The sequence below is a fragment of the Ambystoma mexicanum genome, assembly GCF_040938575.1.
Source record: "Ambystoma mexicanum isolate Mex_15411 chromosome 12 unlocalized genomic scaffold, UKY_AmexF1_1 Mex_chr12_unloc.2, whole genome shotgun sequence".
NCBI classification, from domain to species: Eukaryota; Metazoa; Chordata; class Amphibia; order Caudata; family Ambystomatidae; genus Ambystoma; species Ambystoma mexicanum.
In genome coordinates this window covers 8,751,597-8,759,967 of record NW_027182323.1, presented here as the reverse complement: position 1 = coordinate 8,759,967, position 8,371 = coordinate 8,751,597, and the positions used below count along the sequence as shown (strand labels likewise).

General features: G+C 43.3%; 1 non-coding gene across 1 annotated transcript; it reads left to right on the top strand.

Annotated features, from left to right (window-relative positions):
• The first annotated feature begins 2,294 nt into the window (after nt 1-2,294).
• On the top strand, nt 2,295-2,380 carry TRNAY-GUA (transfer RNA tyrosine (anticodon GUA)). Its single transcript is given in 2 exon segments — nt 2,295-2,331; nt 2,345-2,380. It is a non-coding gene; the product is annotated as a tRNA-Tyr (tRNA).
• The last annotated feature ends 5,991 nt before the right edge of the window (nt 2,381-8,371 follow it).

Here is an 8,371-nt window from a genome sequence, read left to right as displayed (position 1 = left end):
TCCATAACTGCGTCCCAACCAGTTAACGCTGGAAACCTCCACCATGTCTCTTTTACTCCTCATGTACTTGACGTCTTGGGTTCTGTACCTGCCAATTCACAAACAGCACCAATGAAAAACTCCACTATAAACTGGGTGGGCAATCGCAAAAGAACATGTCAGAAATTAAATTCCAAACTTCCTTATAATCAGTAATTCCGATCACAGTCATTCCAGTCTATTTACGCAATTGATAGGGTGGGATAATCCTTTGCCTCAGTATCTTTAATAGAATCATGACTTTCTATTACAAATGTATTGAAAATCAGTATTCTATGTCAAGACGGGTAGGCTCGGATTATGCTTGTTCCAAGCTTACTCACTACCAACGTAGTCACCTGGCCGATTGGTCTAAAATAAAAGTTCTTAAAAGTCGACTTGTTGGACCAATCCCCTGCCTTCAAAATGTCCGCTAGGCATGCCCCCATTCTGAATGCTGTGGATGCCATGGCACCCCTAACCGAATGTGCTCCGAAATGACTTGTACCTACGCCAGCTTGGCTCATGCACCACTTCACCCATCTTGCCAAGGTAGCTGTCCAAACTGCCATAAAGGGTTTCCTTATCACAATTGTGATTCCACTGTGGACCTGAACTGTGTTGAGTTACTTTCATACAGCTTCAAACCACTGACTGGACATAATTTGGGCCCTTCTGGAAATGCTGCATAATCGACTGTCCTGATCCCTGTGTTAGTTCTCTTTGTTATATGAAAGGGAACGCCTGTCAGCGAAAACAATTTCCAGTCCACTTCCTGAGCCCTGATGTCTGAGACCCTTTTGCACGATATTAAGCAGAGCAGGGTAGTCAGATTAGCCCACAGAGCCTTCCTGGACAGACCGCCATTATCCGGCTAGGACTCAAACAATCTCAACACCCCACTAACGTCCCAAAGACGGTAATATCTCAGAGCCGGTGGTATCATACTTTTTATTCCTTTGAGTACTCTACACGCCAGTGGATGTTCGCCCAAGGGGTGACTTTCTACGTTTTCATGCCCTACCGAAATCGCTGAACGATATGTGTAAATAGTCCAGTATACTTTACCCTGAGCTGCCTGATTGACCAGGAATTTCACCACATCGACTACATATGTTTGAACAGGATGTATTTCCCTCTCCATGCACCATTTACTCCACTTATCCCAAGCACCTCTGTAGGCCTTCTTGGTTTTGGGAGCCCAGGATTCTCTGATGAATTTCTAAGCCTCTCCCGAAAGTCCTGGTTTTGCCCAAGATCCCCCGAAATCGCCCACGCCACCAGGGTCGCCCCTTCCTTGTCCCAGTACTATCAAAGGTAAAATGTGGGCAAATGAGTGGAGAGGTTCTACAATAGACCATAAAGCCAGAGGAGGATTAGGTTGGTCGAAGACAAGGAGATCACGAGAAACAGCTCTTTGTTCAAACACCTGGTCGAGAGAGAGGACTGCGAATCACCTCCGCCGGAAATAGAACCAGATCTGCAGCACCGGGAGCCTCGGGACAACCTTTGGGTCCCGCCCAGTGGAGGTGCAGCTCGAGGTGGACTGTTGGGTAACCCGCTAGGAGGAAGTGGCACCAGTGAAATGGGCACCAGACCCCAACAAGTAACAAGGAAGCCGCTGGGTCGAAGAGTGCTGATTCAGAGTTTTGAACATTTGTCCAGGGGTGGTGTTACAATCCCCTGTGCTTTTAAGCCCAAGGCCCCCTGTTGGGGGCGTGTTAAGTGTGACATTGGGTTAGTGAGAGGAGGACTGGCGAAAGGAAGCCAGTTCAATGTTAGCAGTTAAAAAGATAGTTGTTGCAATCTCCTCTCCGACTGTGCGTCCTTTTTGTACTACGCAGGTACAATGGTTCAGAATATATTATGAACTAAAATTACGTAAGATTTACATTCAACATTGTATAGCTTTGCAGTGGGCATTTAGTGTTTCAGCAGCTTGCTGGCTGGCGAGTCTGTTAATCGGCGGCTATTAAGCCCCATCTGTATCAACTGTTACTTCATTATGCCATTTTAATAGAAACATAGGCAATACAAGAAATCCGAAGACAGCAGTATACAGCTATATTTGCAGGATGTATCTTAGTCACTTTCACTCTCAATTTTCTCTTAAAATGTTTCCCTTTTTCACTTACCAAATATAGAAAGGGCCAGGGATTTGTTTAGAGGTACATTTTACTGTATATTGCTTTGAGAAATAGATTTATAAAACAGAAGGAACAACATTCTGTGATGAGATACAAAAATATGCTATTGATAGTGTACAAAGCCAGGAGCCTTCGATAGCTCAGTTGGTAGAGCTGAGGACTGTAGTGGAAATTCAGGTATCCTTAGGTCGCTGGTTCAAATCCGGCTCGAAGGACATTTTTTTTTTTGGTAGCATTTTAAGAATGACCAAATTCTTATACCAACAGAACAGGGTGCTTTACGTGGAGGGAGGGGTGCTGGGGTAGTAGAAGTACCGAGAGAATCAGAAGAGACATGATGTGTTTCCTGTGGACGTGGCAGCCATTTTGTATTATTATTTTTTTTTTTTTTTTTTTTATTTGTATTTAATCAAAAGATTTTTACAAAATTTGAGGTTTCTGTCTTTTGTCAGTGGTCGTGACGGAAAGAGAAAAAAAAGAAAAATGAGAACAGCTCTCTAAAAATGTGCCTTTGTCGGCCAGATTATGGCTTCCAAGATTTTATAGGAAGCTATTTGCCATGATGTTTTGTCGCCTCCAATCAAACGAGACCAACATATGTCTTCGTCCTCTATGATGAAATCTGTGAAGGTTGATTTTAAGTATCGACTTCTTATATGTTGGTTTGAGGCACATTTTAGGAGCAAGTGGCGGATTGTTTCCTTTTCTTGTTTCTCACAAAATCGACAACTGTTATTTCCCGACTGGCCTCTGATTGACAAGATCTCATTTGTCTGCAAGACATTTAAACGGGCTCTCATCAGCATGTCTCTCCCTTTCCTGGATGGAAACTTCTTTATATATTCCTGGAGCTCATTGAGTTTTTTCGTGTTTGGAGGCAGGTGTAAGGTTAATTTATTTTTTCCTGCTGTCTCCAGGGTGTTTATCCAGTCGAGTTCTTTGATTTTGGTGAAGGTTCTCTTTGGGTACTTTACTAGTTGTTCTTCGTCTGCATTGACCTGTTCTAGCAAGCTGATGTTTTCTTCTTTCCATTTTTTAAGGGATTTGCTTGTATTCCTTTCTATTTCGAGATTGATGAGAAAGTATATTGATGGTGGCTCAGCCATCCGGCATTTCCTGAACAGTCTTAGAGACGATTGTGAGACTGAACTTCTGAGAGAAGGTATGCTAAGCTCTCATCGGATTGAGGCTATTGGGGTCGAGTTTGGGAGTCTGAGGACTTTTCGCCAAAACTTTGCCTCAATTTTTGTCCAAATGGATCGTGGTAAGTTCATCATAGCATCTCCCCCATATGTTAATGTCGGCATCACCTTTTTCTTATAGTGTTCTAGCACAGGGATCAGTGAGAATCTTCCAAACTTTTTATCTATGGCCCTAGCTTGGGCTGCCAATTTGTTGGCTTTGGACATCAGGACCGATTGCATGGCCTTGTCTTGCGAAGAGGAGTCCAGGGTTACTCCTAAGTATTTGAAGTCGAACACTCGCTCGATCAGTGATCCTTCCAAAGTTAGTTTCAATTTTTCTGTTTTCCTGGTCGCTTTTTCCAGTACTAGGAATTTTGTTTTCTTTACGTTTATTTCCAGTTTGTTTTCTTGCATGTACCCTTGAAGCTTTGTCAGTTGGCGCTGCAGACCAATTGGTGTGTGATCCATTAGGACCAAGTCGTCTGCGTAAAGCAATCGTGTTATCGGGATTTTGCAGATTTTTGGAGGAAATGCTCGAATTTTTGGATCCTCGTTTTGGATGTCACCAATGAATGCCAGAAACAGGGCCGGGGCCAACGGGCACCCCTGCTTCACTCCTCTCGCTGTTGGGATGGGTGATGATAAAAGGCCGTTTTGATCAAGTCGGATGCGTATTGAAGTGTCGGTGTATAGTGCCTTAATCGGGTTTAATATAGACGGTGGACAATCCCAGGTTTCAAGTTTGGACCATAGGCGGGCCCTGTCTATCCGGTCGAATGCTTGTGTCAGATCGATGAACGCCACAAAGATTCTCGTTCCTCCTTCCAGTACTCTGTTTTTCAGCACGTTTAGCATTAGAATGTTGGCTGTCGTGCCCAGATTTCTTTTGAATCCCGTTTGGAGTGGATCGTTACAGGGTGATTCCTCCGCCCAGATCTTGAAGCGGTCGAGAAGCATTGAGCCAAACACTTTACCTATGACATCCAGGAGCGCAATTGGTCTGTAATTTATCGGGTCCTTTTTGTCTCCTTTCTTGAATATTGGAACGATTGTTGCTTGTTTCCATGAGGGTGGTATCGTTTTTAAGTTGCAGCATCTGCCAAAGATTTTACTTAGCAGACTTGCCCACTCATTTTCAAGTGTTTTTAGATCGGTGTTCGTGATCCCATCGGGTCCTGGGGCGTGGGAGTTTTTTAAGCCTCTGATTTTCAATCGGATTTCCTGTGGATCATCTATGATTATCCATGACTCAGGAGACATTTCGCCCTGTGGTTTTAAGTTGGTACTTGGTGCCTGGTACATAGTAGTGTAATGTTTTGTCCAAGTAGTTTCCCCAATCTCGGTTATGATTGTGTTTTCTTGGGTTTCGTTAACCGCTCTCAAAATTTTCCAAAATTCTTTTATGTTTTTGCCACTTATCGCTTTTAGAATGTTTTCAGCATCTTGTTGATAGAGAGACAGTCTGTGGCCTTTTACCCATGCTTTGTAGAGTTTGGTTTCCGCTTCTGCCGCTCTCACAGCCCCTGGAGATCCTGAAGATTTTGCTTTGCGTTGTATTTTCCGCAGTGCCCGACGTTTCTCCACCAGTGTTAGGTCATACACGTGTCTTGGGGGATTTCCACTGTTTGTTTTTATTTTACGAGTCTTCTTAAACTTCGTCAGGAATGGCGTATAGTCTGTATTATTTTTGCCCAAGTGATTTGGCATTGAGCTGAATCCTTTTTCTATTTCCTCAATGGCATCAGTTGTAAGGTGTAGACGGTTTCCCTTCGTGTTGGCTATGACTTGGTGCTCAACGTACTCATTCTGGGGCCTTATTGACATCCAGGTTGCTGACAGGGGGTTATGGTCACTGGCTGTAACTCTTGTAATTACAAAATCTTTCGTTATTGCCAGTAATGGTTCAGTGACGTAGATGTAGTCTATGGTACCTGTCAATTCATTCCTTTCCCATGATGGCGGGCGATTTAGGTCTGGGAATGCTTTGTGCAAATTGTGAAGGTTTCTTGAATTCATCAATTTGACCCATAGGTTGCCGCGTTGTTTGCCTGTTGAGTTGTGGCCTAGGTCCGCCTCTCTTTCTTCCGAGCTCATGCACGTGGCGTTTAGGTCTCCGCAAATGAGGAAGTATTTTACCAGGTGTTCCGATAGTGCCTCATCTATCGCGTCCTCCATTTTTTCTATGTAGGCGGTAGGCTCTATGCTTGCGGGGTTCCAGTAGGTGTTTGCTACGATTAAGGTGACTTTCTCGTAGGCGTTTTTAACGGTACTCCAACGGCTCCATGCCGCCTTAACCATCAGAATCATTTGATTACTAATCAATGTTTCTTCTAGTTTGATTCCTGAGTCTTTTTTAGACGCAATCAATAAGCCCGACGAAGGTCTTCCTCGACATCCTTGTTTGGCTGGTGCAAGAATGACTTCGAACCCCCCTATTGCAGGGGGTTCAGTCAGCCAGGTCTCTTGGAGGCATAAAAGGTCATATGACCCCAGGTCCATGTCTTTTGGAGACAGTAAATGGATGTGTCCTCTCGTGTTCCATGAGCACATTTTTAGTTCGCACTTTAAGGGGGTCACACGATGTCTGTCATGTAGAATGTGCTCGTCTCTCGCGAGTTGCTATGTTTGCTTTTTTTCCCTCAGAATTTTGGGCAGCCAGGACCATATGCCTTTCGTGGGTTCACATCTTTTTTGGGGAAATTTTTCTGTTGAAAGTTTGACTGTTATTTCTGGAATTGCCTTGGCTTTGTTGAGTTTTTTTGTATCTTTGGTTTTTGTGAAACTTTCATAATTTTTGTTTTCTTTCGAGGCTTGTCGATTTTCCCTCAGTTTCTCTTCAACTTCCCGGGCTCTTGCTCTGTCCTTGTTTTTTTCAGGCGATTTATTGCGACCAGTTCTTCCTAAGGCGCTTTTTGGGTGTCTGTCTACTTGCTTTCTGCTGGGCGTAATACACCTTTTGTTTTCAGCCTCCCTTTTATTGTCTTCTTCGCTTTTAGTTGATTGCACTTTGACTTCGTAACCCATTTCGTCCAGCTCTTCACTACAGTCGAGGATCAGGTTTTTCAACGTTGTTGATGTTACGTAGAGTACCGTTTTTGCTTTTGCATTTACGTGGCTTGGCTCTACTACAAGCAGATCTTCTGATTTTATTTGATTCAGCTTTCGAATGTATTTAAACAGTGTTAGCACTGAGTTTCGGTTCAAGATTATTTCGTCTCTGTTTTCTTTCACTTGTGTCAGCTTTATACGCCATTTAGCTTTGTCCACTTTTTTCGGTTTTAGGTTATATTTCTGTGTTCTGGATCTGTACCGAAAGATCATTTCTCCTTTGTCTCGTGGCGGGCTGAGTCGTTTTTCAGTGTTGGTTTTGTTCTGGGCATTCGTGGATTGAGAACGTGATCTGCCTGGTGTTATGTTTCTAGACGGCTTTCTTTTGTGTTTTTGTTCGTTCCGTCTACCTTCTGATCTCCTTCTTGATTTACCGCGTTCACCCTCTTTCTGTCTGGAGGAGTTGTATCTTTGTTCTTTTTTCCAATTTCCTGAGGTCTGATTGTCTCTGGGTCTCGATTTCGACCTTTCGTTTTCTTTTTTTGTTTCTTTCTGCATCCTTTTTGGCTTTGTCTGTCTATCTGTATTAATTGGACTGGCGCCCTTGTTCTTTATGTTCTTCGCGATTTCCCTAGAATTTTTTGCTGCTTTTTCTCCAGTCACTTCTTCGTTTCTTCTTGTGATTTCTGTATTTTCCTTTTCTTTGTGAGATTGTGAAGTTGATGCTTCACTGGAGCAATGTGCAGCTAGACTCGTAGGCGAGTTTTCTGCCAGGTGTTGGCTCAGATTCATCAATTCTTTGCCTTCGATGCGATCAATTGTTGATGGAGATAGGGTAAAGGTTCTTTTTTCTGGCGTTTCAATTGTTGACGGCGATAGGCTGATGGTTCTTTTTTCTGATGTTTCAGGGTTTTTTGTTTGCCTCGACTCTATTTCTTTGCCTTTCATTTGTGATTTTTCCTTGTGTTTTACTGGTCGTGTGAAAAGTTGAAAAATACCTTCTGCAGTTTGGTTTCCAGTTGAGGGTTGTCTAGGTGGTGGTCTCTTTGTTGATTGGTTCTCAGTTTGTTTTAAATTCGCCTCTTTATTTGCACCCTCTGTTGGTGGATTATTTGTTGTGTGGCCTGTAGTAGTTATGGTTTGAGTCCCCCTGGTTTTACTCACCGGTCTTTGTTCTTTGTCTTCATACTGCTCTTTTTGTCGTGAAGACGAACCCTCGTCATTTATTATAATTGTGCTTGATTTTCTGGCTTCCAAAGCCATGACGTATGCTTCTAAGAAAATAAGTTTGCTGTGGATCATCGCTTGGATGCTTGTGTGGTCTTTCAAGGAGTCAGCGATAGTTTCATAAAGTTTCATGAATGGTGCCAGTGCAATGTTCACTGATGACATAATTGACAGTAAGTCCATTTTTTTTTTATTTGAGGAGTCCGTCGGGCTGGTCGAATGATGTGGCGGGGTTCTTCTTAAGGGGGATTCAGTTAACATTGTTGTCTGATTTGTCCAGCTGCCTCGAATTGGCCTTGTTTCTAATGAGGCTATTCCTTTTCGATTTTTGTCGATGTGGTAACTTCGATTGTCATTTCCCCCCATGTTCAAGTTTTGGTTGATTAGGGGTCTCGTAAGGTTTTCTTGGTTTAGTTCGTCTAAGTCTGCTGTAGATGGCCTTCCTATTGTCATGTTTTCATTTTGGGCTTTAGAGAGCCCTGCTTGGTTGAGTTTTTCTGGCACCAGCGTTTTGTTTGGGGTTTTGTGAACTTTGTCTCTATCTGTTCCTGTGAAGTTGTCAACATTCAAGGCTGTACCCTCTGGGAGTGAGGGTGTTGCCGGATTTAGCTTGCAGGAGCCTTCCTTTATTTCTGTTGTTAAATCCATTGGGCCTTTCGGGTCAGCTATAATGAGGCTCTCCTCTTGGATGGTGTGGGGGTTTTCTTTGTGGTCGGACATGACAGTCCCCATTTCTGACTCTTTGCC